General features: G+C 35.3%; 1 non-coding gene across 1 annotated transcript; it reads left to right on the top strand.

Annotated features, from left to right (window-relative positions):
* The first annotated feature begins 7,931 nt into the window (after positions 1 to 7,931).
* Positions 7,932 to 8,038, top strand: LOC128033195 (small nucleolar RNA R71). Its single transcript, XR_008189503.1, has one exon. It is a non-coding gene; the product is annotated as a small nucleolar RNA R71 (small nucleolar RNA).
* Positions 8,039 to 9,031: the final 993 nt, after the last annotated feature.

Raw genomic sequence — 9,031 nt, 5'->3', positions numbered from 1 at the left:
ATAAAGCATTATCCAGTCTTTTGGACTAATCTCATCGGTTAGGACAAATTACCTTCTCGAGTATGTCTTTTATCTCTTTGTTCGCTAGTTCAAACATATCCATTCGCTTACATATGGTAAACCTGTGGCAACCTTGTGCTTCACTCCATGTTTGTTGAGTAACCATTTCAACCATTTGTTCACGAATGGGACCCTCATCATTAATGATGGCCTTAGGAGTACCAAACCTTATGAACACATGTGTTTGCAAAAATTTCATCACAACCTTGGTATCGTTCATTTGATATTTACAAAAGAGACACTAATTTTAATATTTACAAAAGAACAACCAAAATTTTCAAATAATTCAATTAAGTACCTAAACTTAAAGAAAATTTGAAAATTGAGTTGCAATTAAAACTTGGATCAAAATTTACCCTTTTATTTGAAAAATAAAAAAAATTTTCAATTAGGGAATAATTTCTTGGAAGATTATATTTAAATCAATTCCAGGGAAAGATTGGAGGGTCACAAATGGTCCCGCTTAAGTTCCAATCTCTTAGAAAAAATTTATTTAAACATACTAATCCTGAAAACACACCCTAAACCATTTATTTAAAAAGAAAACAAGAAAAATTAAATATTTGATAAGATGAACGAGACTTTATCCTGTTCAATTTTACCTCCTTTACCTTGAAGTTCGACAACTCCATATGGAAAAACTTGGCTAATCGTAAATGGATGGACCAACGTGATTTTAACTTACTTGGAAAGAACCTTAATCTGAATTGAATAACAAGACTTGCTAACCCGCTTCAAATTCTCGAACTTGAATGTGCTTGTCATGTCATCTTTTAAGTCTTTCCTTGAATAGTTTGGCATTCTCGTATGAGAACATTCATAACTCTTCTAACTCATTGAGTTGAAGCATCCATTTCTCTTTAGCAAGCTTAAGGTCCAAGTTGAGCTGTTGGAGAGCCCAGTAAGCTTTATGTTCTACCTATAAGGGCGATGACATGCTTTCCCAAAAACCAACCTATAGGGTGACATCCCTAAAGGTGTATTGTATGCTATCCTGTAGGCCCATAAAGCATTATCCAGTCTTTTGGACTAATCTCATCGGTTAGGACAAATTACCTTCTCGAGTATGTCTTTTATCTCTTTGTTCGCTAGTTCAGCTTATCCATTCGTTTACATATGGTAAACTGTGGCAACCTTGTGCTTCACTCCATGTTTGTTGAGTAACCATTTCAACCATTTGTTCACAGAATGGGACCCCTCATCATTAATGATGGCCTTAGGAGTACCAAACCTTGTGAACACATGTGTTTGCAAAAATTTCATCACAACCTTGGTATCGTTCATTTGATATTTACAAAAAGTGACAGACTAATTTTTAATAATTACAAAAAGAACAACCAAAATTTTCAAATAATTCAATTAAGTACCTAAACTTAAAGAAAATTTGAAAATTGAGTTGCAATTAAAACTTGGATCAAAATTTACCCTTTTTATTTGAAAAATAAAATTTATTTTTTTCAATTAGGAATAATTTCTTGAAGATTATATTTAAATCAATTCCAAGGAAAGATTGGAGGGTCACAAATGGTCCCGCTTAAGTTCCAATCTCTTAGAAAAAATTTATTTAAACATACTAATCCTGAAAACACACCCTAAACCATTTATTTAAAAAGAAAACAAGAAAAATTAAATATTTGATAAGATGAACGAGACTTTATCCCGTTCAATTTTACCTCATTTACCTTGAAGTTCGACAACTCCATATGGAAAAACTTGGCGAATCGTAAATGGACTGGACCAACGTGATTTTAACTTACTTGGAAAGAACCTTAATCTGGAATTGAATAACAAGACTTGCTAACCCGCTTCAAATTCTCGAACTCGAATGTGCTTGTCATGTCATCTTTTCAGTCTTTCCTTGAATAGTTTGGCATTCTCGTATGAGAACATTCATAACTCTTCTAACTCATTGAGTTGAAGCATCCATTTCTCTTTAGCAAGCTTAAGGTCCAAGTTGAGCTGTTGGAGAGCCCAAGAAGCTTTATGTTCTACCTATAAGGGCGATGACATGCTTTCCCAAAACCAACCTATAGGGTAACATCCCTAAAGGTGTATTGTATGCTATCCCAGAGGCCCATAAAGCATTATCCAGTCTTTTGGACTAATCTCACCTGTTAGGACAAATTACCTTCTCGAGTATGTCTTTTATCTCTTTGTTCGCTAGTTCAGCTTATCCATTCGTTTACATATGGTAAACTGTGGCAACCTTGTGCTTCACTCCATGTTTGTTGAGTAACCATTTCAACCATTTGTTCACAGAATGGGACCCCTCATCATTAATGATGGCCTTAGGAGTACCAAACCTTGTGAACACATGTGTTTGCAAAAATTTCATCACAACCTTGGTATCGTTCGTCGGATATTTACAAAAAGAGACAGCTAATTTTTAATATTTACAAAAAGAACAACCAAAATTTTCAAATAATTCAATTAAGTACCTAAACTTAAAGAAAATTTGAAAATTGAGTTGCAATTAAAACTTGGATCAAAATTTACCCTTTTTATTTGAAAAAATAAAAATTTATTTTTTTTCAATTAGGGAATAATTTCTTGGAAGATTATATTTAAATCAATTCCAGGAAAGATTGGAGGGTCACAAATGGTCCCGCTTAAGTTCCAATCTCTTAGAAAAAATTATTTAAACATACTAATCCTGAAAACACACCCTAAACCATTTATTTAAAAAGAAAACAAGAAAAATTAAATATTTGATAAGATGAACGAGACTTTATCCCGTTCAATTTTACCTCCTTTACCTTGAAGTTCGACAACTCCATATGGAAAAACTTGGCGAATCGTAAATGGACTGGACCAACGTGATTTTAACTTACTTGGAAAGAACCTTAATCTGGAATTGAATAACAAGACTTGCTAACCCGCTTCAAATTCTCAAACTCGAATGTGCTTGTCATGTCATCTTTTAAGTCTTTCCTTGAATAGTTTGGCATTCTCGTATGAGAACATTCATAACTCTTCTAACTCATTGAGTTGATGCATCCATTTCTCTTTAGCAAGCTTAAGGTCCAAGTTGAGCTGTTGGAGAGCCCAGTAAGCTTTATGTTCTACCTATAAGGGCAGATGACATGCTTTCCCAAAAACCAACCTATAGGGTAACATCCCTAAAGGTGTATTGTATGCTATCCTGTAGGCCCATAAAGCATTATCCAGTCTTTTGGACTAATCTCATCGGTTAGGACAAATTACCTTCTCGAGTATGTCTTTTATCTCTTTGTTCGCTAGTTCAGCTTATCCATTCGTTTACATATGGTAAACTGTGGCAACCTTGTGCTTCACTCCATGTTTGTTGAGTAACCATTTCAACCATTTGTTCACAGAATGGGACCCTCATCATTAATGATGGCCTTAGGAGTACCAAACCTTGTGAACACATGTGTTTGCAAAATTTCATCACAACCTTGGTATCGTTAATTTGGATATTTACAAAAGAGACACTAATTTTAATATTTACAAAAGAACAACCAAAATTTTCAAATAATTCAATTAAGTACCTAAACTTAAAGAAAATTTGAAAATTGAGTTGCAATTAAAACTTGGATCAAAATTTACCCTTTTTATTTGAAAAAATAAAAATTTATTTTTTTTCAATTAGGGAATAATTTCTTGGAAGATTATATTTAAATCAATTCCAAGGAAAGATTGGAGGGTCACAAATGGTCCCGCTTAAGTTCCAATCTCTTAGAAAAAATTTATTTAAACATACTAATCCTGAAAACACACCCTAAACCATTTATTTAAAAAGAAAACAAGAAAAATTAAATATTTGATAAGATGAACGAGACTTTATCCCGTTCAATTTTACCTCATTTACCTTGAAGTTCGACAACTCCATATGGAAAAACTTGGCGAATCGTAAATGGACTGGACCAACGTGATTTTAACTTACTTGGAAAGAACCTTAATCTGGAATTGAATAACAAGACTTGCTAACCCGCTTCAAATTCTCGAACTCGAATGTGCTTGTCATGTCATCTTTTCAGTCTTTCCTTGAATAGTTTGGCATTCTCGTATGAGAACATTCATAACTCTTCTAACTCATTGAGTTGAAGCATCCATTTTCTTTAGCAAGCTTAAGGTCCAAGTTGAGTGTTGGAGAGCCCAAGAAGCTTTATGTTCTACCTATAAGGCGGATGACATGCTTTCCCAAAACCAACCTATAGGGTGACATCCCTAAAGGTGTATTGTATGCTATCCTGTAGGCCCATAAAGCATTATCCATCTTTTGGACTAATCTCATCGGTTAGGACAAATTACCTTCTCGAGTATGTCTTTTATCTCTTTGTTCGCTAGTTCAGCTTATCCATTCGTTTACATATGGTAAACTGTGGCAACCTTGTGCTTCACTCCATGTTTGTTGAGTAACCATTTCAACCATTTGTTCACAGAATGGGACCCCTCATCATTAATGATGGCCTTAGGAGTACCAAACCTTGTGAACACATGTGTTTGCAAAAATTTCATCACAACCTTGGTATCGTTCGTTGGATATGCCTTGAATTTAACCCAGTTAGACACATAGTCTACTGCTACCAATATGTAGTTATGACCAAAAGACAGAGGGAAAGAACTAAGGAAGTCAATACCCCACACATCGAATAGTTCTACCTCAATGATATTTTTTCAGGGCAACTCATTTCTGTTGGTGACGTTTCAACCCCTCTAGCATCGATCATAACTTTTTACATAAACATATGCATCCTTGAATAGAGTTGGCCAGAAGAATCCCGCTTGAAATACTTTGGTTGCAGTAAGTGTACCTCTGAAGTGTCCCCCACTCGGAGCTGTGTGGCAATGATATAAAATCTCATGTACTTCATTTTCTACCACGCATCTCCTGATCTTTTGATCTGCACACTTTCTGAACAGGTATGATTCTTCCTAGAAATAGTACTTCACATCGTGAAAAAACTTTTTCTTTTATTGATATGACTTATCAAAAGGCATCAAACCACAAGCTAGATAGTTAGCAAAATCAACAAACTAAGGGGTATTATGGACATGATTTACCTTTAGTATGTGTTTATCTGGAAATGTCTCCCGAATAAGTATAAGTGGAGAAGTCCCTTCTTGTGGCTCTAATTTGGATAAGTGGTCTGCTACTTGATTTTCTACTACCTTTCGATCCTGAATTTTTAGATCAAACTCTTGGCTACTTGATTTTCTACACCCTTTCGATCCTAAATTTCTAGATCAAACTCTTGGAGTAGAAGTACCCATCGGATCAATATTGTCTTAGCGTCTTTCTTGGCAAGTAAATACTTAATTTTTGAATGATCCGTATAGATCGTCACTTTGGTACCTACAAGATAAGATCGAAACTTGTCAAAAGCAAATGCAACAGCAAGTAACTCTTTCTCTGTTACCATATAATTCAATTGAGCTCTCGCCAAAGTCTGACTTGCATAGTAGATGAGATGAAAAACTTTGTTCCTTCACTGGCCCATCATAGCTCCTATCGCGAAGTCACTTGCATCACACATCAATTCAAATGGCAATTCTCAATGTGGTGTGACAATGATGGGTGTTGAAACTAACCGACTCTTCAAATCATTGAAAGCTCTTAAACACTCCTCATCAAATTTGAACATCGTGTCCTTCTCCAATAATTTGCATAATGGTTTAGCAATTTTGGAGAAGTCATTAATAAATCTCCGATAGAAATCGGAGTGGCCCAAAAAGCTCCTAACACCTTTTATAGATGTTAAAGGTGAGACTTTCTCAATAACATCTACCTTTGCTTTATCTACCTCGATTCCATGTCTCGTTACCTTATGCCCTAGAACAATACTTCTCGTGCAATAAAGTGGTATTTTAAATGTGAGGGAAGTACCTTCATTACTAGGAGAAGTTTCTCTTCTTGCTCTTCAGTCAACTTCGCTAAAACAATCACAAACAAAGTAGAAGCATTGCCTAAATAAACATATTTTAAATGTGAGGGAAGTACCTTCATTTCTAATTTAGGTGGCTCCTTAATTGACACTTTTGGTTGGACAAAATCTCTACTGTCTAACTCCAAAGATTCAAAGTGGGATTGCGGATTAAATCCCCTTTGATTAGCTTCTAGCAAAGCTAAGTATTCCTCCCCCTCTTCATCACTTGGAGGGTTTGATGTCAAAATTTGCTCCAATGGATCCTCAACATAGTTGAGTTCGTTTTCCATGATTAATTCCTCTAACTCGAATACTACAGAACAATCATCAACTGTGTCAGGAAATTGCATAGACTTAAAAACTTTAAATGTTATATGATCGTCCTGAACACGTATAGTAAGTTCACCCTTCTACACATCAATAAAGGTCCTTCCTGTTTCTAGAAAAAGCCTTCCTAGGATGATTAGCACTTCTTTGTCTACTTCAAAGCCTAAAATAACAAAGTCAGTAGAAAAATAAATTTGTCTACACATACTAATACATCCTCGATTTTTCCTTTTAGATGTGCTAAGGATCGATCTACTAATTGAAGTGTAACCATAGTAGGTCTAACTTCACCTATCCCCACTTTCTAAATATGGACATGGGCATCAAGTTGATGCTCGCACCCAAATCGCATAGTGCCTTACCACAATATATTGCTCCAATGTTGTAAGGTATGGTAAAACATCTAGGATCCTTCAACTTTAGGGGTAGTTTATCTTGAAGATATGCACTACATTCCTTCGTCACGGCTCCTATCTCAAATTCTCCTAGTCTTTGTTTCTTAGATAGGATATCCTTCATAAATTTGACGTAATTCAACATTTTATTCAAGTGCTTATACCAACGGAATATTGATATGAAGTTGCTTGAGTACGTCTAGGGACTTATTGAACTGGACTTTCTACTCCTGCTTTTAAAGTCTTTGAGGGTAGGGTGGTGGAGGAATCTTTACTTGAACTGGTTGATTTATCTTCTGTGGCAATTCTACATCTAATGAAATTGTTAGTTTATTAGAATTGACTGGTTCGAAAATTACCTTATTGGGTTTTGCAGATTTTGGTTCTAGTGAAGCTGGAATTTCAACACTTGGTTGAACTTTCACTGCATCTTGAGCATCAGCTGGCTCCTATTCAACTTCGACAGTATTAGGCTCTAACGTCTTTTCACTCCTCAATATCAATGCTTTACAATGCTCTTTTCCTAGACTTCTTGGATTTTTCGTATCACTAGGCAAGGCACCTTGTAGTCAGTTCCTAAGTTCAGTAGCAAGTTGACCCACTTGATTCTCCAAATTTCGTAAAGTGGCATCATTTTTTTTGCCATATATGCCTTAAATAGGTTCTCTAAGCTATTGGCAGGTTCAACTTGAGTTGGTTTCTGAACTTGTTAGCTAAAAACATGTGGCTGGGCCGGTTTAGGTTGTGCATAAGTGTTATTCATTCAAGCCCCTTGGCTACTCCTAAAAAATTTAGGATGGTTTTACCAATATGGGTTATAAAAGTTGGATTGCAGTCCTTTCCTTCCTCGATTCTGGTTCTGATTACCCATGTAGTACACGAATTCTAGGTTTGATGGACATTCTTCGAACAAATGTCCTTCCCCACAATAACATAGGCTACATTTTCATATTGATTAGGTGGCTAAGCTGCAAAATTATTAAACCCATTAGTGGTAAAAATTTTAAGCATTGAGGAAATCGAAGATATTTGAGATACAAGAGAAGTGAATGGATCCACTTCATGTATTCCTGTGACTTGTCCTCTTTACGCTACTCAATTGGTTGGCCATTGATAGTTATTGCTGGCAATCCTCTCAATGATTTCATAAGCCTCTTTATAAGACTTAGAAAAGAGAGCACCATTAGCAGAAGCGTCCACTACTATCCTTGTGTGAGCATTCAGAACTTTATAGAACGTCTCTAATTGGATGCAATGAGGGATTTCGTGATGAAGGCATCTTCGTAATAGTTCTTTAAACCTCTCCCACGCCTCATACAAGGACTCATCATCCAACTGTTGGAAGGTAGTAATCTCGTTCCTCAACTTACCAATCTTATTAGGTGGGAAGTACTTGACAAGAAATCTTTCTGTTAACTCTTGCCATGCAGTAATGGAATGTGGTGGTAATGAGTTCAACATGGCTCAAGCTCTATCCCTTAATGAGTATGGGAACAACTTTAATCATAGTGCATCTTCGGGTACTCTGGCTAACTTGAAAGAATATCTCAACTCCATACATAGTCTTAAGTGAAGGTGTGGATCTCCGGTAGGCATTCCACTGACTTGGTTCATTGTCTGAAGCATTTGGAACATGATTGAATTCAACTCGAATTGTTGTGCCTCGATTTCAGGTCTCCTAATACTCAAATTAAGATCATGAAACACTAGTACGACATATTGTCTTATAGCTCTATCCTTATCATCAGCAATAAGATAGGATTTTGAGCAGGGTTTGCTCCATTTCCTTCATTCTGGTTTAAGAAGTTCATCCCTTCAGTCCTTCTCTAAACTACTTGTCTTCTTCGTTGTCGAAAAGTTCTTTCAATTTCAGAATCTATAGGGGGTAAATCAATAATTCGATCAATATTCATAAACACCTGAAACAAAAATAGAAAAAATTAACTAAGTTAAAATTGAACAGAAAAATAAACTAAAATGCAAAATTAACAAATTCACAAATAATGACTTTTAAAATAGTTCCCGGCAATGGCGCCAAAAACTTTGTAATACCCCAAAAATTACTACAGTAAGAAAGTAAGATAATTTTCCTGATATAGTAAAATAAGGAAATAAAGTGATAAAAGGGTAATTTTGAGTTATGTCAACATTAAGAAGTAAATTATGACATATTAATTCAATAAAGAATTAAATCGCAAAAGTGAGAAAAGTTTTGTTGCCTAAGGGTAAATACTCAAAATTTGAGGGGTTAAAGTGCAAATAAGAAAAATTTGAAGGACCAATAGTGCAAATATTTTAAGGTTGGAATAATCTAAAAACTAAGGAAAATGGATGAATTAGGACCAAATTGAATAGGTGAAG

Source organism: Gossypium raimondii, chromosome 1 (genome assembly GCF_025698545.1).
Source record: "Gossypium raimondii isolate GPD5lz chromosome 1, ASM2569854v1, whole genome shotgun sequence".
NCBI classification, from domain to species: Eukaryota; Viridiplantae; Streptophyta; class Magnoliopsida; order Malvales; family Malvaceae; genus Gossypium; species Gossypium raimondii.
This window is presented reverse-complemented; position numbering and strand designations above follow the sequence as displayed.